The sequence below is a fragment of the Paramormyrops kingsleyae genome, chromosome 25, assembly GCF_048594095.1.
Source record: "Paramormyrops kingsleyae isolate MSU_618 chromosome 25, PKINGS_0.4, whole genome shotgun sequence".
NCBI classification, from domain to species: domain Eukaryota; kingdom Metazoa; phylum Chordata; class Actinopteri; order Osteoglossiformes; family Mormyridae; genus Paramormyrops; species Paramormyrops kingsleyae.
In genome coordinates, this window is record NC_132821.1 from 18,526,880 (window position 1) to 18,553,361 (window position 26,482).

A 26,482-nucleotide genomic window follows, 5' to 3' on the forward strand; every position below is an offset into this window, starting at 1 on the left:
CGTGTTTTGTTCTCGTCTGGCTGACTGCTTTAAATGACGGGCTGAGTGTGTGCCATTTGTTCTCTGTCTTCCTCTCCACACAATGGAATGAGGTGGTGATAGAGGTGTGTAACTCTGTTATTAACCTTTGTGCATTTACGGCTTATCCCCGTTACAGTACGTGCTGCTCATCTTTAGTGAGTCAGGCGTTTCATGTGGCATTTTATAAGTTTTAAAGCCCGTGTTTATGAGTTTTTCTTGTTCGTAAACGGTTTTGAAGTTATTGCACGCCCTCTGATTGGCGACTCGCACCGTGCCGGGGTGCTGTCCGGCTTTCTGCCGCGGTGTCTTTTGAAGCGGGCACGGTAATTTAAATCGAGATCGACGCGCGGGGAACTGGAGACACGAGCTCGCTTAGGCGGGAAACAGACTTCAGTCACACGCCGGCCGATGTCACTTAATGTCGGTGCGAGAGACGTTACGCCATGTCTACACGACTGCCGGCATGTCGCTAAGCTGGTTTCGCCTTCACCAGGTCACGGTTACCCGCCCTTCCCATTCGCCGCTTTGCTCCCCTCATCCGGGGGGCAGTTTGCTTGGTGAGGGAAGTGCTGTGTGTGGCGGGTTGCCCGGCTGTAGCAATGCAACATGGGGTTACGTGTTTCTCACAGACACGGATGCATTCGGCCCAAGATCCAGGAAATCCGCAGTAGAGGTAAAACGTGAAAAGTTTTACATGTATTTTTCTTTTGGATGCTGTAGGAAATGCGCCTTTTCTGCGGTCCAAACTCCGATAGCACACATATGTTGAAATGACATTGATTCCATATCAGACAAAAAGGTTGAAACAACGTTGATCTTAAATCTCTCACTTTATATCAACATTGAATCAAGGTTTTGCCACCACCAATTTTTCAATATTGAAAATCTGACCAAAAATCAATTCAGTTTCATCATTGATAATTTAACACTGACCATAATTCAACGCATTTAAGTATAATTCAACATTGAAACAGTAACATGGCACTATCTGGGAATTCTGAACTCCTTAATCCACTGTAATTTTGTGCTCCCCGTGAGGCGTGAATGTTATAGTCATGCTCCAAAACATAAATAGTTTACCTGAATTTTTCACACGGAAGAAAGCACCGTGTATGTTTTAAAGGGAAAAATGCAAACTGATGCAGTATCCCCCCCCGGGATACAGTGATTTTATTGCCATGGTGATGCTGCCCTCAGGTCAGAAATAGCAGGTTATTAATTAACAGATGGGAATGTAATAGAGAGGCATGCATGTGTTAAACTCCAACTGCAATGTATGGTCTGGGAGAAGGCTCAGAGGTTCTGGGTGCAGGGATGACATACTCAGGCCATCCAGTGTGTCCTGCTGAAATTACGGACAGATTACAGAACCTTCCCACTGAACAGTCAACCGGGGGGGGCAGAAACCCACAGGTTACATGATAGAAACCATTGAAATAATTTTCACTGTGTTAGCAGGTTGTTAAAATAATTCAATTAGCTGGCCTTCCGTTAGCTGGGGAGGTGCCTGGGGCTCCTATCTTTCCTCTGGCTTTCTGCAGGATTTCATGAACATTCTTCCCAAACAGCACGTGAAGGAAGGTCAGCTTAACTCACAGCGTGGATGGCATTCCACGGAACGTTGCTAGATACTTTTTCATTTCTGGGGGTTCTCCTCATGGACGTAGCAGTGAATCCCTGATGCTGGTGCTCAGTCCAGCCCTTAAGAGTTATGGGATGTTAATCTGGAGCACGGTGGCCACGTGGGCCAGCCTTGCCGTGGGTCCTGCTTTGCTTTCACACAAACGTGGCTCTGTGATGTGTGTTGAGACTGAGATACTTGCAACAAAGAGTCAGCTGCTGTACACCAGACTGCTGTCAAGTAACCTCTTTGTATTTCTGTAAAATGAGACAGCTGGACATGTGATGTGTTTGGCTTGCTTATCAGTTTAGATTGGAAAAAAAACTTTTTTTAATGAGAGAGTAACCTGCACTTGGTAAATGGGGTGGTCTGTCACATTGAAAATACAGACTGAACCGGGGAAAGGGAATGCACTTGGAGAGGTGCGTGTCAAAGCTCACTGGGGGTGTTTGTGGCTAAACTCAGACCTGCTGGAATTTATAAAAAAAAGAAAAGGATAAGCTTTGGCATTGAAACCTCTTTAATAGTAGCAGTTGGTATGTTTTGCGAGCGTTAAGGGGGTGTCACGTACAGTAATAAGTTATCGGTGGATGCTGTGGGGCTGGATTGGAGAGACGTAGTGGTGGATCAGGCCATGTCCAGGCAAAATGAATACGATGCTTAGAATAAGGATGTGTGGGGGGGCGAACATGTTGATATTCTACTGTGGCCCCTGGGAAGCTGCTGTTTCATTATTTCCCATGAAACTCCGCTTCCGCCTGATGACACGCAGCTTTACTTGCCCGTTTTCGTCGAACGGAAGGCTTGCCTTTGAATCTCCACATTTTCAGTGAGAAGCAATTAGTGGCATCCTGCTGGTGCTTACTGCCAGCAACTCAAACCTGAAACGGCCCTGTGACTTCTCTGAGATATCATTAAAACGGCCCATCTTATTAAACATTGTAGGCTAAATGCATCTGAATTACGGCTTTTAGACCTGCTTACAATTTCATCATGGTGGTATTTTTCAGGAGCCTTTTAGACAAAACCAGAAAATGGTACTTCTGGAGATATAATCTTCAAATCTAGAAAGAATGGTACCTAAAACCCAATTGACAGTAACAGAGCATACATATTAAAATGAAAAAATACATCAGGTATTTGGAGCTCATATTTGAAGTGGTGGTCGGTTCTTGTTCTGCACACATTGTTCAGTAATGTTCATGGTGATGGCTAAGCCCATTCTTTTGGAATTCCTACCTCTTCTGGGTTTTTCTTGAATTGTGCTTATGCATTGTGCTAGGTATCATGTACAAGGCCGGTTGATGAATAAATAAGGTAGAATCTTTGCTGTTTGGCTCATTTTCCATCCACCTTGGCTTTGCAGCTCTTGCAGGTAATATACCCCCCGGTACTATGGTGAAGGAGATCGTGGGTTCTATAGCGACGTGGCAGAATCATGGGGGGGGGGGGGGGCAATAGGAAAAAAGAACACTCTGACAACCAGAGACACCGGGCAATTCCGCCTTTTTGTCAGATCGGGCCAGACAAATGAGTTCCTGACCAGTGGTCGGTTGCCGGGGGTGGTGGAGGGGGTTTATGAAATGAGGCAGGTTGCTGGTCTGTCACGAAGGAGGCTGAAAACTGAAGAACGATGCCTCGGGAATCACTCGGACAGTGCGAAATGTGAGGGCGCTGTGCCTGAGCTCAAGTAGCAGGGGGCGCTCTTCTTGGAAAACGAATTAAGCTTTGGCGTGTCAACTAGTAAGCTATACATAATGATGTTGCTATAAATTAAGATATGGTCATGTAGCATTAAGTTAGATTGTGTTTTGGTCCCATTTCCATGTGCATTGTGTGTTTCACAGTGTGTAGGGTACTGTGCAGCTATTCCCTTCTATCATTTCGTGATGTTTGAGTCCAGTACAAATACAACAGTATGGTAGCTTGTCAGCTGATGGTAAAGCTGTTCTGGTTCTGGACTCGTGACCAGAAGTGGACAGGTTGAGAAATTGCTCATAGACTATGTTAGCAGCCTGGCCTTGGTAAAAATCCCTCAGCTGAACAGCTAATAAGAAAGTTAAAATGCTTATAAAGGACTCATCAGAAAAAAAACTCATTATGAAGAGAAAGCGTGCAGGCACCTGTCTGGATGCTAGATAAGCTGATTAGCGTTGCATGTGTGCGGCCCCTTCCGATTTCATGGGTGAAACTTGCTTCATGCTGCCATCTTGGTCCATAACTGGTGTTGGGAGAGAGACCCAGGCAGTGTCCCTGTGGAACATCCCTAATTAGCAGAACCATTGCATCTTGCATTTTCCCTCCTTTCTCTGCCATTTTTTGGCCAGGCAAGCCTTTAATTTGTGTCATTTAACTTCCAGAATTCGAAATGTGAGGCACTACGGATCAGATTTGATGGTCGCATCCATCTGGGCACCGGTCAAAGCCAAGCACTGTGACCAAAGAATCGAAACCGCTGTCAGAAAAACCAGACTTTCGATTTCCTGCATTTATGGGCGCACTGATGTGTGTGCAAATTTTCTATATTTTTTTTGTTCCGCGTTGCCATGTGTAACTGTAGTCACGGCGACCTGATCGATGCGTGGCTGCGGCGATGGTATCAGCGTTACTGCTGCTTCCGCAGAAGATGAAAGGCGAGCGGGCAGACGCCGCCTCTGAGCCAACGCCACCCAGCCCACCATATTGATCTGGACAGACCGTGCACGTGCGTCTCATAATGTCCTCTTCAGCACCCCCATCAGGTTATATGTGTTACTGAAGTTTTTTGTGATTTAAGCTTTAACGGATCAAATCACTGAATGACCTCTGTTAGTACTACAGTTATGCAGGGAGACCCAAAAAGGATCTGTGAGGCCACCATCATTTAAGTGATTTGTTTATTGGCTCTTGAGGTGAAAGTTTGCATGAAATATATGCAACCAGCCCTTCAAAAGCCATGGCATCTTGTCATTGAACCCAGCAAAGTTGGCAGTGGAATTGCTCGAGCCAGACACGTTTCTGATAATGAATCTCTGACGAAGAGGTCCGACTTGCTATTGCCATTGGTCTTACATGTTGATTGCACGGTAGGCTGAGTCTTGCCCCTCTTTCTTGTCAAAATCCGTCTGGCTGTCATCTGCCATCTCGTGTGAATATGTCATGTTGTTGTTGTGTGGTAAACAAAGGCTTCTTTAGACTCTCTTATAGATGAGTGCTTTGAAGCAAAATCTACTGATGCTTCTCCGTAAGTCCGTGGCTTAGACATGGATTTTGTCAGTCATTTCCATTTGGGGCCACTGCTGAGGATGCACTCGGCATTACGGCGTGAATACGGGCTTGAGCTTTATCTCGGATAATTGGACAGGCCGGCACTGAACACACTGGAGCCAATTTGATTATGCTCTTCAGATGTTTATTATAAATGTATCCCACCCTTAAGAATTTTTGTTTTCCTGGAGAGGAAGGAATGAAAACCATCACCCTCTTGCTGTCTAGATATGTATTTTCTGAGGTGGTACCAGCATTTTCTGAATGTGTCTTTACAAATAGGGTTTTTTTTGGAGAATATATGGTTTATTCTAGCAGTTTTGCGTGTTGCTCATTAATGTATTTTTGTAATTCTGATTTGATTACATTCAGAGTGATATTGGAAGATTTAGGGATATATGGGGAGCATAGAGTAGCTTGCTGGTTAAAGTCTCAGGTTGTGAGGGAACCTAGGGTTCTGCCATCCATCCATCTATCCATTTTCTAACCCTCTTATCCATATTAGCTAAAATCACAAGTGTTTTTGTGCTTTGTATGATGATGATGGTAATTATGATGATGATGATGATGATGATGATGATGATGATGATTATTATTATTATAAACATTAACTGTGTGAAAAAGTCAATGTTTTTTTACCTGGACTTCTGTGAGGATGTAATGCTGAAATTTTGTTCTTTATTTTAGCAACACAGGTCAGGTCGGCTACCTGCTGTGTCCTTGCAGGGACATAAAATGTCTGATATCTGGATATCATGCCTCATCCACATCCTGAACTTTTCTTCAAGTAGCATTCCTGCATGCCTCAGACGGTCTATAGGTATTTGTGGAGCTGTCCCTCTGTTAATCAAATTAAATGCTAATTGGCAGAGGTCGTTGGACTGCGTACTTGTCAGCCTGCACGCCGCGTGAGCCAGAGTGCGCAGCTCTCAGCAGGGTCGTCTCACTCTCTCTGCACGGACGCATTATTTTGCTCGTTTTCAGTCCTTGGTTGCGCAGCGGTTTTAGCGCTCCTTCTTTATTAGCTGGAAAGGTTCATCAAATATAGGGCTGCAACTAATGATTATTTTTCTTTAGATTATTTCATAGATTGGTCTATTAATCTAAACGATCAATTTTCCTCCAGAAAATCAACATGACAGTTTCATTTGTTAGTTTTAAACTTGCATGCCACTGCAACGCATTAGATAATGTAGACCGGCTTTTCGTAACTATATGAACATTATTTTCGCCCACAATTCGATAAACAGATTAGTAGTATGCCTAAAATATTAATGGGATGCGCATTGTGATGTCCAAAAGTTAGTAATCTGTATAAATTTGGTGTATCCGCATGGTTAATTCGGTTAGCGGAGCATGCCACATGTGACACAGGCGATAAGCATTGACGTCGCGATGAAGGAAGGGACAGATCAACAGCAACAGAACCTTTTAAAAGAGGAGATACTGTGGTTAAACAGGATAAAAAGATGTTGGTAGTGTGGCGATACTTTTTGTAGATTAAAGTCCGACACGGTTTTTTTTGTTGTTGTAAATATAGTTTTCATTTTTATTTCAGTTCACGAATTATTTTCTTTTATTTAGTGTCCGTTTTGGTTTCAGTTTTAGTTAATGATAACGACACTGGCACCGTCAATCAACGCAGAATAAACCCAGATTTTAGCCTGAACACTTTTACAAACACTTATTCAATGGAGATTCTCATGTAGCAGGCAGCCAACTTTATGGCTTTAATAATGAGTGTTTTTAGTAGCTACAAGGACAACAGATATTAAAAAGCTCTCCGTACCAATGGTAATTCAATAAACATGAATAGGTAACACGGTGGTTTTGCCTATTCTGGCGGTATAGAATAGCGCCTGTGTGTTTTCTCTTCCGCTCGTACCGACGTGGTAGGCTATGCCATCGCTCCTAGCACAGTGTAAAACCACCTTTTTGTTTTATGATAATTTGAACTACTCCCATAATTACGTTGGGATATTAAAGGGAAAACATTTATTATGAACTGAAGCATTTTAGAATTCATAAAGGTAATTTTATTAAAATCATTTTGAAAAGATGCCTCGAATTAAAATATTGATGTCGACGCATTTTTAGCGTGATAATCGGGCAGCCCTAATCGAATTCATAAAAAACCCATAGTTATGTCATGTGATTGTGCTCCTTGAGTGGCTGAGTTTTGATAAATATAGGCTACATTAAAGTACTAAAAATGCATTACAGGGAAAAGGCAGATAGGTTTTGGGTCTTGCCACTCAGACTAACACTTGACATTAGATTCGGGCCGAGTGTGAATCTGTCAGTCGAAGTTTCCGTGAACTTTCTCTCAAAGACTCCAATTTCCAGGGGGACTTGACGAATGGGAGAAACCCTAAATTGGCTTTATGAGAAAGCTGAAAAACCTTGGCTTCCAATAGTCCTGAGGAAGGAGCCTGGGTTCCTGTTCTGGTATGTAGACGTAGCAGTGATGCTCCCCTTGGTGTCGCCTGGCCACTAGTGAGCCTCATGTTGGCTACCTGTCTTAAATCGGGGCCAAAACCATTGGCTGGATTGGCATTTTAGGTACTTTAGGTTAGGGTGTGGAGTTCTACCCTGAAGGGATGCCAGTCCTAGTGAGGGAGGATGCCTTCTAATGCTATACAGGTTTCCCCTGCTATCCGAAAGAAGAGTGTTCATATGAAACCTTTCGAAAGCTCAAATGACGTATAGTGAAGAACTATTAATTTATATGGGAAATATTTTAGAGCATTCTCAGATTGAAAAAATAACCTACAGAACAGCACATAATACTTAACACTAAGAGTAAAAGTCATGTGTCATTTAATGACGGGTATACTTTCTGAGAAATAAGTCGTTAGGCAATTTCACCATTGTGAGAACATCATAGAGTGTACTTACACAAACCTAGATGGTATTGGACTACTACTCACCTAGGCTAAATGGTTAGCCTAATCAATGATAAAATGTACAGTATAGTAGATACATTAGGGCTGCCACTAACAACTTTTTCTATAGATTAATCTATCTATTTTACTGATTGGTCGATTAATTTAGACAATTGAATTTCCTCCAGAAAATGAACTTGACTATTTAATTTAAGTTAATTTTATTTTAACAACAAGATACTGTATGTCATTGCAGGGCTTTAGATAATGGACGACAGCTTTTCCTCACTATACGGACATTATTTTTGCCCACAGTTCGATAAGCAGACTGTCTGCCTAAAATAGTAATGAGATGTGTATTGTGACACCTAAAAGTTAGTAATATGCATATATTCAGCGTGTCCTTATGCTTATTAAATTTAGTTAGCAGAGCCTGCTGTATGCAATTGTTTTGGTCAATCATGGAAACAATAAGCACTGAAGTGGTGATGAAGAAAAGGACAGCTCAGCAATGATAACTTTTAAAAGAGGAGATGCTGTGGTTGAACAAGGTAAAAGGCATATGGCAATACTTTTTTTGTAAATACAATTTTCATTTAATTTTAGTTCACAAATTATTTTCTTTTATTTAGTTTGTTTCAGTTTTAGCTTACGATGATAACACTAGTCCCAACAAGCCCAATGTGCACAAACACACACACTGGCACCGTTAATCAACACAGAATAAGCTCAGATTCTAGCCTAAACAATTTCAGAAACACTTATTCAATGGAAATTCTAAGGTAGCAGGCAGACAACTTTATGTCTTTAATAATGAGTGTATTTAGCAACTAGAAGGACAAAAGATATTTAGAAGCATTTTGCCTTTTCTGGCTGTCCATCATCCAGAATTGCACCTATGCCTTTCCTCTTCAGGTGCTTGTGCTACCGCTGTGGTATACCATCGAAACTTTGCACAGTGTAAACCTCATTAAACCTTTCTGTTTTGTGATAATTTGAACTACTAACATAATTACTTAGTGATATTAAAGGAAAACATTTGTTATAATAAATTGTTGTGTTTTAGGAATCATAAAGTTAATTATATGAAAATAATAAAAAAAAGATGCGTCAATTTAAAATATTGATGTCGACCCATATTCAGCGTGGACTTCGACTACGTCGGCTAATCGTCACAGCCCTAAAACACATAAGCCACTAACAATGCTTTGCGCTATGACATTATAATTGCTACCACGTTGCTATGTGTTAGGAATTTTCAGCTTCATCATTATCTTACGGGACCACTGTTGTATATGTGGCCCATCATTAACCAAAATGTCATTATGTGGTGCATGACTGTATATCTAATGTTAAATGCAATTTTCTCTTTTCTCCTTTTTCTCCATAAAAGCGAAAATCCCCAGATTTCTTTTGGTTAGCTAAAAACATGCTGATGTAGGTCTTTCATAAAAGCGAAGTGGAGTAAAGCAAACTTTTGAGGGCTGTGCCTGTGCTTAGATGTAAATGGAAAAAACATGCAAGCCTCATTGACAAAAAAAAAAACAATAACAACAGAAGCAATAAATGTAGAGAGGATCGAAGAGGGCTGCTAATTAAGCCAGCTGCTGTCTGGGTAGCGTTAGTGTTCAATATTAATGTTTGTTTTCTAGTAGGGTACCCCTGGCTGTTTTTGGGTTATAATATCGAAAAGCAGGTGTTGGCCTGCCGTTCGCATGTCATTGCATTCTTTTTTTTTTCTTCATATTGGACTTTTATTAAAAAGGCCACTTCGATTTCCATGGCTGAATATCGACAGCAAATAATTATGTAGTTGTTGCACTCCGATCTGCGACCCCCCTCAGTGTCCACGGGTAACCTTTTAACAAATAAATGTGAACAGTTGGTGGAGGCTTATTAGAGCAGACTTCTAGGTATCTGGGAGATGAAATGATTCTCTCTGGTAGGTACAAGTCCTGCCACTAACATGAATTGATCTGGGCAGCAGATTGGAGGAGCCAGGTCCATCTGTGCTCATAATGCAACTGGAGTGAATACTGTGGGCTGTGCAGGGGGCAGGTAAATGGAGCAGGCCTGTGTAAGTGTGTATGGCATGCTACTAGAGGTGTAGGTTTACATTCCGGGGAATAACCTAAAACAAAAAATGAAGAGACACTTATTTGTATTATACAAATAAATATGTAAAATGAAAATTTCAAAAATAAGACTGCATCATAACAATCTTAATGAACTAAATCCTGTTATCTTGCATTCTCTTCTACCGAGTATGGTTGCATATCTAGTGATAAACACCCCTATAGCCATAGTTATCCAAATTTCCTGGTAAAAGCACCTTAAATGCCACAAGAAGACTAGCTTTCATTAGCTGTTTCTGCCTTGTTTTGGTCATACACACACTCTGATGGTGTCTTTTCAAATGAGTTAGCATGTTGGATGTGCTTCAAGCAATATATCCAAGTTCAGTATAACAGAAACGATACAGTTTTAGTCTTATCAACTGCTCTCTCTCCAGTGTTGGTACTATATAAGAACAAATATTCAGATTACAACTGAAGCTTGGAAGAAAATAAAATGCTTTATTTTTTATTAATAGTCTGTTATATAATTGGGCTGTTGACTTCTCGTGGTGTTAACGGAGTGCAAATCCATATCATAGCGCACAATCACTCTGGTAATAACTATGATACCCCCCACCCCTACAAAACATATATGATGATTGTGTTCCAGCCCTTCATTCTACGCACAAATGAGGTCATGGAGCAAACTCCAGTGAAGGCTATAATAACTGGACCAGGTCCCTTTTGTCTTGATGGTATGTTTCCGACACTTTCCGGTTGTTGAATATGTTGACATCAGCACCGGATGCCATCGCTGGCACCTGCACTCGATTAGATTTAGACACCGGACAGCTTTTCGATGCAGTTGCTACCTGTGTTAATAATTGCAAAAAGGAGCTTGTGATGCGTCTGGTGCGACCCTTGGGCTGCCCTATGAGTAACGAGAGCAGAGACTCGGAGACAGGCGCCTCCAGGACATCGTCAGTCCTGTCATGGTGGCGTCACCCTCCAGTCCCTGGCCATCCTCTTCCCCTCCCTGAAAGATTCGATTGCTCCTGGACACTGCCCCCGAATAGATTATGTAAAAACCAACTCAAGGCTGGGTGTAACTATATCAGGATTGTTCCACCTGAAATACAAACCCAGTCAATAGGCTTAAGGCTTTGAATAACGTTACTGCCCTGGCACTGCTCTCTGAAACTTAACCGACCACCTGGCTCAGGGTTCGCTTTGCTTCGGCCTCTGTTTCCCTGTCGGTTTCCATCCGTTATGAGTAGAAGGGGGGTGTACGCCGCTTCCACTTTGGAGGCCACTGAAAACACCGCTAGTGTAAACGACATGTGTGAGTGGTGCTGCATGGGTCAGATGATCGCTTGGAGAGATGAGCTCCGGGGGTAGATGTGGGCTCACTGTAGTGTCCTTTGGCTCCATCTAGCAATCTCGTGTGTGTAAAAACAAAAATGTCACACTTCAGCTGGCTCAATAGGGCGTGTATGTTCCTCCCCGCCTTGTCTTGTCCATCCCCCCCGATGTGAAGTTGAGCCTTTCGGATGGTGACGGCCCGGGTTCTCCATCACCGGAGCTAATGAAGGACGGCGAGCTGGCCAGTGGAGCTCATTGAAACTGTCTACATGGTCTCACCGGTTTTGACGAGGTATGGGGAACCACGGAGGCAGAGAGAGCATCCTGGGGGCCATTTCTGTAAGGGCCCCGTCCCTCCCGAGCAAGTGCAATCATCTCATGCTTTCTGCTTAACTGATTTTTTCATAGCACTTTCATCAGTGCTGCGTATGAGAGAGAGAGGCGGGTGCAGCAGGAGAGATTTCTGAGCGTGTAGTTCTTTCCTCGCAAGTCTCCTAGAATGCACAGTGGTTGGCAGCGGTCTTCAAGGCCATTACTGGCTCCGCCATTCTAACCCCTGGCCCAAGACATGAGTTTAGGCACAAAAACCAATGGCCCTTGCACACACAAAGCTGTCATTGGGAGCCTTTGCAGTATTCAGAAGGAAAGCTTTGCCCCCCCCCCCCCCCCACACACACTCTGTTTCATTATTTTTATTGAAGCGTCATAATGGTGACATCTGGAAATCTGTGCCTCTGCTGCTCTGTTCTTCCCTCCCCGCCTGTTGATTTTGAAACCTGCCCCCAAACCCACCTCTGTTGTGATTGTCCATGAGTACCTGGTGCCACAAGTTTTTTTCAGTTTTTTTGGTTGTTTCTATGGGAACCACCTGAGCAGCTTTTCCCAGTGGCCATTGTTGTTAGCCATTTTCTCCTGCTTCCTGGTTTTCAACTCATGCTGTGTACTCTGACCTCTCTGTGTATCAGGGTGGTCTTGGCCAATGTATATCCCTTTCTTCACCTGCTAATTCTACCTTGCATCTCAGTCGCTGAAAACCTGGACCACCTCACAATACCCGACAGCCATTTTTTTATATTCAAAACATCTTTAACAGCCTTAAACACATTTTTAAGGCTTTAGGGATATGTTTTGTGTATTTATGCGACTTGTGTGGGGAGGGAGACATGGTGCTGCTGTGTTACATATTTATAGGTAGCTTGGTGGAGCCCTAAGGACGCTGATCACACATGCATCAGCAGCTACGTCTGACCGTGGATCACGCTGTCGGCTTTGCCCGCCCTGTGGGCTCCGGACAGGCTGTCACACAGAAGCACGTCTCCACGGGGAGCTGCTGGTCACAGAGATTAGCCCCCCACCCTGACAAGGGCGCCTCAGATCCTGAACCCGGGACGCTCACATTTCCACCGAGATGATGGTTCCAGACCAGAGGTCCCACGGGGACTCCCCCCTCCTCAGTGGTCAGACTCATTTTGTCTGTTAGGAGTTTGTTGTGAGGACTGATTTAATGGCCTGTATTGGGGTAATCTGTAATAAATTCAGGACCATGAATGTGGCTTTGAAAGGAGCCTTATAGCAGCATACATCTCTACCCCACTGGGACCGGCCAGAGTGACAGACTCTACCCAGCTCCTGATATGATTTTGAGTAATTGCCAAATTCAGTTTTTTTTCTTGTTTTTTTTTTTTTTGTTTGTATAAAAATTTTGTTTGGTCTCCTGCATATCCCCGAAGATGACTAATGAACTCCAAGCAAATGCTTAAGTAAGACAGTGGGTTTGGCAGTGGATAGCTTTGTGAGGCACCCCCCCCCCCCCCAGCTCTAAAAGGGCATGTTGATTAAACTGAAGAGGGGCTTGTCTCAGCTGTCACCCCTGAAGTGTGAAGGGGTGGGCGGGTGGGTTCAGTTTGACAAAAATGGTCGTTTGGTGGTCATGCTTGTTGACCAAGGAACATGCAGAGCGAGCTCACAGCCAACCTTGTTGTCGGCCCTCAGAAGCTGAACGTGCTGAGCAGGATGACTATGTTCACATTATTAATCATGTTCATATTATTAACAGTGTGTATATATTTAATTAATACTACTGGATCATGGCAATATTATATGGTGGTACATAACTGAGCGACCTTTCTGTAATGTGAACAAATAAAAAAAAAAATTCCCCCAGAGAAAGAGAGAGAGGAGGGGGGGACATAGGCTGGGCAACATTTAAAATCTTGAAGAAAAAAAAAAAAAGTAAAATTGAAACAGTTTCTGCAACACATAGCTGTGTTTGAAAGGTTAGAAATAATAATTTCTGTAAAGTATTTTTTTTTCTGGGTGGGGGGGCTGAGTGGAGTCTGTGTGTGTGTTGGGGAGGGGGGGGTTGCTTGGGCTTACTGAAGCACCTTGTTTTCCCCGAGATACTATACTGCATGCCCCTGTATGCTGCGATCTGCGTCCACCAGGCTGCTCGCTGTCATCTGTGCCTACGAGGATATTACTTAAATCTAGCTTAGCCTTTTCATGCAAGTTAACAAGTGGAGGGTAAAGGAGTCAAATGTACCGGTGGGCCCCCTTCCTCTTGCTGGCAGAGCCTGACAGCGTGTACCAGATAGCCGGCGTTCCTCAGCCCCCTCCACTACCTGTTTAGTATTATTTATAGTCAACCATGTGCTTCTGCAGGACCTACTTTTTCGGGGTCCCATGGGACCGGCAGAAGACAGAAGACGAGCAGCCGCCCTGTCCTAATTGCGGCAGCTTTCGGGCCATCTCTATATTTGGCGTCCGGTATATATTTTGGCCTGGTGGAGCTTTTTCCCCACCTTGCGTATTGGCCGTGCTTTCCGCACTGTCTTGGCTTGATCACCGAAGGGGTGCTGTCATTAGCTAGGGGGTCATAGCATAAGGGCGCAGAAGTGCTTCAAGTTGCTGCTCTGGCCATCCACAAGGGGGCATCGGTGGGGTGATCATGAAAAGGACATGTGAAGCGTACTTGTCACTATGCGGGTGTTCCACGCAGAGGGGTGCTCACTTTGGGAAACATTGGTGAGCCTCACTTATTTCCTCACCGCTGCATGCGCAGCTTGGCGACTGGCTTTGGATGTGTGTGGACACAGTGTCTGTGTGTGCCAGGTGCTGCTCCTCTGCAGAACTACAGAAAAAAAAATTCTGATGCTCCTCAAAGACTTTTGTCCAGGGAGACGAGCAGAGTCTATCCATTTTGACAAGAGTGACGCAGGTGAGCCTTCCCTCTCAGATTTAACAGCTGCTCTGCACCCCAGGGATACAGAAAGGCAGAATCCCCATTGCTTCTTACTGACCACAAAGCTGCCCGAACTCGTTTCCTTTCTGATATCCCTGGGTGCTTACTTTTATTACAAAAAAATGACTGAATCTGACCACTTAATGTGGTCATGGTGTGCAGGTGCTGCGCTGACTGGAAACCCATCTCCCATTAAAACCGCTCCCATTTCAAGACATACGGTGACAGTAATATGAAATAGTCCTGACAGTGTGTTGCTATAACGACCGGCTGTACCCTTCCATGGGTTAGTTGCAGCTAAGAGCGGCCCTCTGCAATGTCTCTAAAGTGCTCCAAATGAACAGAGTTCATTTCCATGGTGATTTATCTGCGTTCCAGCGGAAGTCGCATTTATACGCCCGTCGCATTTACTAGACAAATACATCAGCTGCAAGCAGCCATCGGCGCTGGAGTAGCAGTCTATTCTGTAGTCATAAGCCATGTAAGAATTACCCATAATGCTCTTTAAGGTAGTGGCAGCCTGAGGTCTATTGAATTGTTTTTAATAAGAATCAGACCCCTTTAATTTGGTTGATGTTTCGTTTAAAGAACATCTGGTAATTCTAAGAAGGGTGTCATTGCTCAGAAGTCCCTATTAAATGAGCCATGGGCCGCCAGTCTCCGTCGACCATGTCCCCCTGCTTGTGGTCCTGTTTGTCTCACTGTAGTCATTAACGCTTTTTTTTTCTTTCCCTTTTTCTGTTATGTCAGGTCCCCACTCCACTAGTTCAATAATTCAAACACCGGTACAGAGCACATGAATTTCCGTGGACTCCGGAATCAATGTCGTTCGTCTTCAGCCCACGCAACGTTCTAATATTAAGATGGGATTAATAGAGTCAGTGGGGGGCGCTCTCAGCATGATATCATCCGGGAGAGACGGGCTTCATTAACAGCCGCTGAGGGGCGGCTTCCTTCAGTATTAATGAGGTTTTCCTGCGCTGTGCTGCGCACACCGGCCTGGTGCGTAATGCATCAGGACAGACTGTGCGTCGCCAGCGTCTAATGGGCCGTGCTCTCTCTTGTTCGGCCCAAAGTGAAAATGGGGCGGGGCGGGGGGGTGTGACCGCAGACAGGAGTGTAATGGATGTGAGAGGTCAGGGGCACGATCACAAGGTGGGGGATACGGTACAAGCCTCTTAACTGTTTAGCATCTTGAACACTGTTGTACTTGCATCCGGGACTGGTGGGGGGGCAACAGCGTCTTAATTAATCCGGCCTCTGCAGGTTTCGGAGTCCCATCCCACCCCCCATCGCTTCGTCCCTGGCCCCGGAGATTGCTTTAATTGAGAGCCCCGGCCCGTGTCAGCCGCGAGCGGGGAACCGGGAGCTTGCCGTGACAGCCTGTTGAGACGGCCCCAGAGCTGTCGGGATCCTCCTCACCAAGCCTTTAGACCTGTCACTCTGCCGATGGCAGCCCCAGCTGCACCAACGGGCCATAATAGGATGTCAAAGCTGTCCGACCCCTTTTAGGGCTGTGATTGGAAGCGCTTGTGGAGACGGGCCTGCGGCTGGCAATGATGATTATAACGCTGTCAATAAACAACAACACGATTATTATTATTATTTATTAATGATATTATTTTTGTTGTTTATTACTGATATTTTAGGCAGAGATGTGAAGTGGACGCAGGCTACCGGTATAACTTTGTTTACTAAAGAAAGCCAAGTTGTGTTTTCTCATTTCTCAAAGGTCCAGCAGACTTTCTCTTTGGGATCTGAACCCATGGCCTTTTGGGAATGAATCTAGGTACTTAAGCTGATGGCAAGATATGGTGAGGTCACCCTGGAGGGAACCAGCCACTTAAAAAGGGGATAAAATAGGGGAAAAAAACAATGATTTCATTGGCTCTGTATGATCTGTATGGGTGATTACAGTATAAGATTACAGCCTGCACTTCTCAGACTGCTAGGCTAATGGCTAATGCTATGAAGCACATTACTTTTCTGGTGTTATATGAGCAGTGAGACCATCTGAGTACACTATCAAATCCTGTAGAAGGAAAAATGAAAATGTTGCAAGCTTTTTTGTGTCCTCGTGTGCTGATTGTAGCTCCCAAGGTCACTGTGCTGAATTTACAATCGATGCGATCTGCTTGTGAAATTAGCAGTGGCTGCTAATAGATATGGCTGTATGCTTTTACTATGTTTATATAATGCATTCACATACTCCTTCACTTATGAAGAAATTTTCTGGCATCCGACTCGTAAGTCGAAGGTTATAATACTGAAGTACAGGCATGTCCTGCCAGCAGAATTTAAAGTTTATCCCAGGCTTGCTGTTTTCTATGTGATGGTGCAGTACTGAACACACACAGAAATAAGCACAGTAGACACTTTTGTTTGTGTACATCCACTGACACCCAGAAATGAAGGGCGCTAACAAAGTTGCCAGACAGCTGCCAGTCTGGTGAGGGAGCCATGCTATCATAGCACGAGCTGCGTGGCTCTAGTCAGGCCTTAATGACTGACCATCATATCTTAATATTTTATAATTTGTTAGTGGGATGCTGCTTGGAAGTATAATCAGTCTTAAGTCAAGGGTCCCTGTGTTTGATGTGTTAATTCTGAAGGAGGCCTAGCAGCTATATTTGTACTATGTGTGTTTTCAGTCTCCATCCATCTTCTAAGCACTTATCCCAGTCAGGGCTGCAAGGTACTTTTCATGTGTCTTATTTGTATTGGGCCGTTTTTGTTGTCAAATTCATGTCTCTCATAAATGTTCAGATGTTTAAAGGTCAGATTGTGATTGAATGCAAATTGTTTTGTCCTTCATCTTTGTCATGGTTCTGCTTCCTTTGGAGAAGCTCTTCACATCACCAAATGGAGGGCTGGCTCACTTTCTCATGACTGGTATGCAAAGCTAATATTAACATAGGGGATCATCACATGTTACACAACTAATCAGTGTAAATAATCACAATAATACAGTATTAGGAAAGGTCTCTGTTCAATGAGGTTCTACAGCAATAGTCTACTCTGTGCATCGAAGACAGCGTTTATTATTCATATCTTTATGCCCATTATTTATCTATTTTGTTGTTGACCCCAGGAGAGTGAGACATCTTTAGACATTAACCACATTTACTTTCACAGTGGCTTTTAAGCGGATGTTGTCATCTGCAGGTCCAACGGCAGTCTTTGTCTGGTACTCAAGCACAAATGAGGACACCATCAAAGTCTGGTTCAAACATCTTACACGGCAGAGAGTGTCATTATCAGTGTATTGTGACTGAGAAGGCAGGCAAGACTTTTGAAAAACGAATGTGCCGTGAATGAGAGATTCTCCAATGCCAGTCAACTTTAGGTGGTATGTGGACGGTTGAAAATGGAAGGCGATAGGAATTCTGGAATTTTAAGTTCTTTAAAATCTTTTTTTGTGGTCTTTGAATGAACAATGGACATGGCTGGTACCATTTGCTTATATTGTCAGTGACCCTACAACTGCATTATAAATCAGCAGTGCGGCTTTATGTAATGGTGTTATGCAAACTACAGTCCAACTCAACATCCTCTTCCGAATATGAAGAGTGTTCTAACCGTGCCGGTTAAATTTAGTCGAACCATAACATTACAGTTATAGCTCGACTACGTCATTTAATCGGACTATCGTCCTTGTCCCAGTATACATGCACGGGAGGGGAATCGATTTACTGCCCAAAGTATGTCCGACTCCGCTACAATAGGTGGCGATATGGCTCCTTTCAGCTTAATTGTTAGTATCAGGCTTTTTCTGGTTGATCCATTACGTCACAGACCTTAAAAAATAAAAATAACAATAATGGGTGCGTGGACAAATGAAGTTTAATTGTGAACTGGTCGGAAGGATAGCATAACAAAAATGTATTTAGTTTAATGTACTATGACAGAACAGTATTGGAGAATTTTTAAATATTGCAATGTGATTTTGTGGTAATAAATATTGGGGTATTTATGAAACAAACAAGGAGTTCAACATAAATTTCCCACAAACTTGTCTAGGAGTGATTTAAACATTAAGAACGAATGATTATGATAATACATACTAGATAATAGTGAAAAGGAATAATAATTAAAATTGCAAACCTGTAAGTTTTTTTTTTTCCTATGACAGTAAAATGTTTTAACGAGACTTAAACTCCCTGCGTTATAATATTTGTGCTGCCGAATTGAAGGTAAGAAAAAGCCTGATCTTAATCTAATTATTGACTAGCAATGTAAAAACTGGATGTGCCTAACATGACATGTTGGTATTAATATCGCACGTCGTCCAGTCCTACTACAGCAATTGTTCAAATTCATTACAAAATACCCTGCTTCACGTTGTGACGTCATTCAGCACTTGTACCAGTTTTTATGCCAGTGGAAAGCCAACACCTTGAAGTACCGTAGTTTTGGTTCCTTCTTGAAGTACCAGAAGTACGGTATGTGGCGCAATGGAAAAGGGTCCTTTAGTTGAGTAGTAAATTGGGCAGCTTTACAGTACTGTATTTTTTGTTCCAAGCTTCTCTTTTTCTATGTACCGGCTTCTGCTGTTATTTCCGGGTCAAACCCCGGTGGGGGGACTGGCGCATTCGCAGAGAGCCTGGGCCAGTTTGAGTTCGATTGAATATATGCATGCAGGGGTAAATCGATTCCCAATCACATTATCATAGCCCGACTTTGAGAAATTCGATTTCAGTCGAACTAATGTGTTTGCATGCACTTTAAAGGTCCGGTTTTAGTTGGACTAACGCAATAAATCCATTTTCTTAGTGTGCATGTAAACGTACTCTAGCACAAACTGTTTTGTTGAAAGCATGTCAAGGAATCTCGAAAGAAAATAAGTCATTATTTTATAATGTTTTTAATATTGGAAAAAAGAGCCTTTTTGATGGCAGCAACGTCGTCCCAAACTCCGTACTCATTTGTTTGCTATGTGCAGTTTTCAATGGTTGTACTTTAACTGTGTTTAACTGATTAAACTGCTTTCTTTTAATGTGACTTGTCTTAACTCCATTCTCAGAATTAGTCTGCTCAGAAGAAGAGTGGATTCCAGTCACTTTTTCCGTATGTTTATAGTAATGTTTCATGCTTCGATCAGTGGTATCCTGATGTCATTTCCAGTTCGGACAGCAGAGGGTGTGTGGGCCAGTCTGTGGTGTCTCCAAACTCTGTCTTTGAAAGCTAGAGAAGAACATCGTCTCTGTGCTTTGGAAACATCCACTGACAAATCCATATGCTAAACGGTCGCTTCAGGCCCCTGTTTCTCATGTGCATAATTATTATTTTTGTCGTTCGTCTCCGATGAATGTTCATCACCTAATTTATTAATTACAATCTCCATTAGCATTTTAATGAGAGTAGTGACGATAATTTCATCAGCCTATTTAAAGCTTTAATTTAATGACTTCTGGCAGTGCTTTGATGGGTGAAACAAAGGTGATTCAGATGTATTGATACACGCTCTGTGTTGATATTCTGTGGGTATTTATCAATAAACACGTACCTACTCTTGATGTATTCACACAGTCCCTTGGAGAGAAAGCATGTTTTCAAGAAGAAAGATAAGCTGGTTTTGGAGGGTGTTCAGCAGTCTTTACTAAACAAATGGGCTATTTTAGTCACTGGGAGCCATGTTTTAAAATAAAAATTCAGTGGTTGACCCCAGAGGGTTGGCCTTGAGGGTGTCCCTAGTGGAATGGCACAGTGAGTGACCCCAGAATACGTGCTTTTTGTGTTTTGAGTACACAGAGTGTGAGTGTGATGGCTGGTGGTTATGCAGAGGAATGTGGCATCCTTCCCGTCTGTTCTCTGTGCTTGTCAGAGTGTTCTTGCTCCATCCAGATGCTGTTGCTATATTTCACAAGACCAATGAAAACACTGCTTAGCTTCACTCCAGTAGAACACGCAATTCCGCAGTAATGTGATGAAATGCGTGCCCAGATGTCATCATGATGTATTCTGCCCTTGGTGTGTTGACCATCCCACTTAGAAACTTAAACATTGACCATGAATGGCCCAGCCATCCTGCATTAATCATAGGAGAGGAGCCGATCTCCTTCTTGCATCCAGGCTGCTCTGGCCTCCGTCTCCAGAAATTCCACATTTGTAGTATGGGCATTGTGGTGAGCTTCTTTATTATTCATTCATTGCTTTGTTCATTCATTTTTTTTTTTTCCCTTTTTCGTCCTGTTCGTATGTGTTTCTGCACTGATTCTGGCATTATGATGAAGTAGAAGCTTCCATGATTTTTATGCATTGCCATTAGAGTCACTGACTATTCCTGATACATCCATATGTTCCACAATATTGCTGGAATCTTTCTCATATTCACTTTTCACACTTTACATGGATAATATCCAGTTTCTTTCACATGGTCAATGATCATATGAGTGCTATCTTTAAAAAATCACTTGTTATATTAACCATCCTGGCGTTTTTATTCAGTTACTACACTGCTTTTTATGAATATGGTGATGGATTTCTGTGCTTTGCAGGGTGGAAAATGTTTGAATCGAATGAAGACCTGTGGTTCAATTTTTTTCTTTCTTTCATTATTCGAAGGTCTTTGTTGTACAAGTACTGCTCTTGGTCCATGCTTGTTGAAAGGGTTACATGTGGACAGGCAGTTAAAATGTCATCGTCTAGCTTGTCTGAGTTGTCGCCTTCACCTCAGGGTCAGTAGGGGCCTTCATGGGATTACCCTTGATGCTCAAGCTAAACTAATTGGAAAGAGTGGTTTTATGGTTAGATATAATAACAACAATAAACAGTGATAGACTGCTGCTTTCACACGAGTGTGAGAGATCAGACAGAAAGGCAGGTGGGCTTGAATAACGGGCTCGAGAACCTGGATCTAATGAGAACACAGTGATCCTGCATACTGACTATTACTAACATATTAATTATTTTTATGAATGAAATGTCTCCAGAAGTTATTGAAGTGAAACACCTTTTGACAGCCCTGCTGTGGGTTTGTTGGACACCATTGGCACTCATTCCACTGCCTTAATGGTAATTTATTTTCATATGAAGAAAATGCACTCTGTACGGGGAGTGAAACACCTGAACTAATACGAGGAGAGACACTCCCATCTCTGATCAAATTTGTCAGTGACCCATTTTCCCTTCTTGGTGGCCAGTGACGTCCACACCGGTGGCTCTGATGTGTGTGCATGCACTCCCCGTTGAGTGATGCAGCAGCTTCTCCAGCTTCCATCTACAGTGGAGGGGGGGGGGGGGAGTAATTGGACACAGATCCCCTTCACAGGACACAATGTGGTCCAGCTGGCCCTGTGCTTTCTCAGTTCAGCCTAGCCTATGCTAGAGTTCCCTCTGGTGTGAGTACGAGAATAGCATTTGTTTCATTTAAAATGCAATAATTACATACTGGGAGGGCGATCCTGAGTGTAAACAAATCCCATTAAATCAATTTCAAGCACAGATGAAGTTTATAGATAAAGCAGCCGGCCTCTGGCTGCAGCTCTGGGTGCAATTAAAATTCTGGTTGAGGAATTAACCTTTGGATCTGCGGAAATGTCCCCTGCATGTTTATTTTTTCACGCAGGGTGACAACACCGGGCCAATTAGAATAAACTGAGAGGCGTGGGGCTGGTGCGGAGGAGGCGAGGTGACAGGCGGCCTTTGCATGAGCAAACGATGCCCTGTGCTTCACATCACCTATGCAGCTAAAAGGTACTTTTAAACAGATGCATTTACACATTCATAATGACTTTTTATTTATGGCATTTTATCACTGGTCATCAGTGATTCGGTGTGAAGGTTAAACGTGGTTAATTTTTTTTATCAGCAGTGTTAAATTTTATCCCCCTGGTGGTGCAATGCTTCTGGACCCCGATGATACTTGGCTTTTTTAACATCTGTCCGGTCTCTTACTGCTGGGTTGCCCACGTGGTGTGGAGCTGGATAATCCACAGGTTATATTGGCTAAAAAACAAGTCCAATATGAAGAGCTGTGGTTAGACTGGTTGCACTGTGTCATTTTCTAATTAAAGCTCTTTAGTGGGCAGGTACTTGTACAAAGGAGCTGGGAAGCTTCATTACATAAATGAATAATTAATTGAGATTTATCTTTAAAATTATGCTTTGATGTTGAGTTAAACTGTAACTTGTTTGTTTGATTGGCAGTCCCCTTTCCCCCCCCCCCTTTCCCCCTTACCCCTTTCCCCCTTACCCCTTGCTTTTCCTCTCTTCCCTCCTCTTTCTCCTTCCTTCCCCTCATTGCCCCTTTATTGCCTCTCTCCCCCTTTTGTCCCCACTTTCCCTTTCTTCCCCCATCCATTCCTTCCCCCTCATCCCCCCATTTCCTACCTTTTCCTCTTCTTTTCTCCCGCTTTTCCTTTCCCTCTCCTTTCCCTTCATTCCCCCTCCTTCCCCCAACTTTCCCTCTTCCCCCCCTCCAGCTTTTCCCCTTTTTTCCCCCCACTTTCTGTCTCTCCCTCCTCCTTCCCCTTTCTTCCCCTTTTCCTCCATTGCCCCTCATTTTCCCTCTCTTCCCCCCTCCATCCCCTACCTTTTCCCGTTTTCTCCTCCTTCCCCTTCCTCTACCCTCTTCCCCCCTTTCCCTGGCTTTCCCTCTCTTCTCCCCTCCTTCCCCTTCCTTCCCCTCCTTTGCCCTGCTTTCCCTCTTCCTTCCTTCCCCTGCTTCCCTCTCCCCCTTCCTCTACCCTCTTCCCCCCTTTCCCTGGCTTTCCCTCTCTTCCCCCCTCCATCCCCTACCTTTTTCCGTTTTCTCCTCCTTCCCCTTCCTCTACCCTCTTCCCCCCTTTCCCTGGCTTTCCCTCTCTTCTCCCCTCCTTCCCCTTCCTTCCCCTCCTTTGCCCTGCTTTCCCTCTTCCTTCCTTCCCCTGCTTCCCTCTCCCCCTTACTTCCCCCTTCCTTTCCCCATCCCCCACACAGTTTACCTTTTCCGCCCAAACATTGCAGGCTGCCCAGTTTAAATGCTCATCCGTGACCGTATGGCATTTGAGAAACGCTCTATGTCAACTCAGCCATTCTCTCCCATTCCTCTTTAAGCAAGGCTGTAGTTGGTAATGAGCCCACGTAATTAAGACTGGAAGAAAGGCTTTTTGCAGAGGAGCGTCTAATTAGAGGCCTTCTCACCAGTTTGTGTGAGCTTATGCCTGGTTTTCAGGGTCTTAGGGGAAGGTGCAGCCTCCTCAGCCCCTAACACCCTGCCATTCAGCCAGGCGATAAATGTGTGTTATTTGAAGATAATCTCAGGGAGTTGGAGACTCTGGTAAATATAGCTAAATGTACTGCTTTTCATACTCTACCTTGCTATTGATGTGATGTCCAGTGCGTCATGTCCAGTCGCTGTGCCTGAAGAAGCCAGCTGGACCTCATAGCTTGGAAAGTTCAGATGTTATCCTGAGTCCTGGCGTCTCAAGCTTCATGAGCCGACCTACTTGTTAAGGTCCCATGAGAAAAAAGAAGCCCGACTGCTGTTCTCACACCTGTAGCTCATGCTTCATTCTGTAATTTGTGACTTGTTAGTGTATCCATGAGCCTGCAATGTCATCCTGTGTTCAAGCTGGCTTCTTGTAGTTTGCCAGCCAGCCTGTCGGCATGTATTGTACCTTGAAGGACTGGGAAGCAGAAACGTCATTATCACCCCCGTCTGAGCCACTTTGATCTCAGCTGTAGTTGCTGGCCAGCTAGCAGAACCGTCACTTGGTGCTCGCTGGTGGAGCAATATTCAGTAGTGGCCACCAGAGGGAGCTAGGTTAGCATGGGGACTTGTGACCCCGAAACGCAGCTGTACATTACATTGATGCCTGTTAAGTTCTCATCCTCATCTCATTAGGACAATCTGTTTCCTGATGAACTTCCCCCTGAAAAATGCAAGCGGATGTTTTGCATTTTCTTTGTGAAGTTGTTAGAAGCTGCTGCAGTGCTTGCTAACTTTCCACCAAACAGGCAATTTCTCATCAGTTTTTTTTCCTCCCCCTAAGAGCACACAGCTGTTACCGATGGTGTTGAACTTTTAGGGTTTTTTAAGGACCTCTAGCAAGGGGAGCCACTTGTGCTGTGCAATCAGTTTCCTAGTTTCCAAGTGTGGCTCAGTCATGAGCCGCCAATATCAGCATCATGTTCCTGTTTTATTTAACACGTGTTGTTCCAGTCAGCCAAACAGACTCCACCTCTTAATGGGGCTGTTTCCACCAGTCGCCTGCCCAGTGGATATTATCAGCCTGTCCCTGGATTAATTTCCTCTGAGCCCTTTGCTAGTTTGTGGTGAAACGGGGGCATCAGTTACAACGGTCACAGTCTGACTGCATTCTCTTCCCCCAAAGCAGTCCTGCCTCTGTTGGGGGGGGGCTTCTGTGAGGTTTGACTTCTGCTTGTGAGAGCGGTAATAGGAATAATTCAATGATGAAGGCAATCAACGGGGCTCTGAGTTTCGGTTTATACGTCAGTACGTTTATGAGGTCGGCCAAGGAAAAAGACGACTGTCCGATATACCTCAGTGATTGTTTTAATGGATTTTTAAATTAATCTTTCTGCGGGGACAATTCGATGAAACCATAGAGCATTCTGGCTTTTCATTAATGCCCTTATTCCTTTATCTGATAACTACTCCAACATGATTTTGAGTCAGCTGAGGTCTTTGAAGGGGGGGGGGGCATAAGCTAAATATGGGTTAACTGCTTTGTGTTTAATTGACCTATCATTAATCAAATCCTTTAACACACTAAAGCAGCTTTGTAATATTAATTATGGTTTAGTTCCCTACAGCTGGACGTTCTTTTGTAGACAACAGATCCATCTGTTTGACGCTCCCAGATAGTTCTAATAGTTTAACTAATGAATGGCGCTAATGAGATCAGCCTACAAACTATCTGAAATCCAGCACACGCATATGGCAACACAAATTGACTCAATAAACCATAATGATGTGCAAAATGTCATGGATTGCGGCGAAGCACGCGACCTGCCTTTGCACTGTGAGAGCAACAGAGGATGTGGAGTCTCCTGCCGGCCCTCCCTTCTCACCTTAGAGATGACGTCTGCACTCTGAAAGGTGTCAGTCTGTCAGACCGCTTTCACTTTCTGCTTTTGATTGCCCCTGTCAAAAATGAATAGGTTGACTCTGCAGCCTGTAATCTGTATTTCTTTTGGTGCTGGTGGGAGGAGGTTTATCAGAAACAGGCCTCAATGTGGGCAGAGGGGCAAAAAAGGGCAGCAAGTAGCATGGAGGTGAAAGAGGTAAACACAGAATTTTTTTTTTGGGGGGGGGGGGTTGCTCTCATACCTAAGAGTGGATCACTTAACCTGAATAGAGCAGTATCCAGCTGAACAGATTCTGAAATTCTACTGAAAGTCAGTTTGTATTAAAGTTTCTTCTGCTAATTAATGTGATTTAAATAATATATTTTTAATTTGCTTATTTGCTTTAACAGTTTATATCCTGGTGTTCAGGGCAGAGTGGGTGTCTAGGGGAAAACACAGTGGCTGTTTCAGGGACTAAGCAGGAGTGTCCTGGTAGTTAGAGGACTGAGTCCACCTATAGTGTGTAATTATTACTGCTCTATGGGTACATGACACACAGTGTGTGTTTGTGTGTGTGTGTGTGAGAGAGAGAGAGAGTGTGTGTGGATTATCTTTGTTACATTGTGGGGACCAAATAAGACACTTGACAACGAAATTGAGAAAGTGCAGGCGATTCAATGTGAGAATATATTAAAAAAATATAAATTGCACTGACTATACAATGTGATAAAAACCTGTTATTTTGATGTTGAGGGGACCATCTATCAGGTCCCCACAAAAATCTTTGAATGCAATAAAAAAAATTAATAATGCCAAAAGTCTCATATTTGGTTTGGTTACTTATGGTTAAGGTTAAGGCTGGGTAGGGGTTAAGGTCCTCATGTTGGGATTTCAGTTTTCCCCATAGAAATGAATGGAGAGTCCCCACAAAGATATAATTACATATAATTATTGTGTGTGTGTGTCTGTGTGTTTTTGTGTCTGTGTCTGTGTGTCAGAGTAAGTAAGTAAAAATGATTTATAAAGCACAGAGGTC

The 26,482-nt window shown here is 43.6% G+C and overlaps 1 protein-coding gene across 1 annotated transcript in view; it reads left to right on the forward strand.

Moving 5' to 3' along the window:
• Nucleotides 1-410: 410 nt before the first annotated feature.
• The window catches only part of LOC111845786 (teneurin-3-like), a 301,519-nt gene continuing 275,447 nt past the window's right edge, over nt 411-26,482 (forward strand). The window contains exons 1-2 of the mRNA XM_072707755.1: nt 411-694; nt 22,001-22,128. The gene's annotated coding sequence lies outside the window, so the exon portion shown is untranslated. The remainder of the gene's footprint in view (nt 695-22,000; nt 22,129-26,482) is intronic.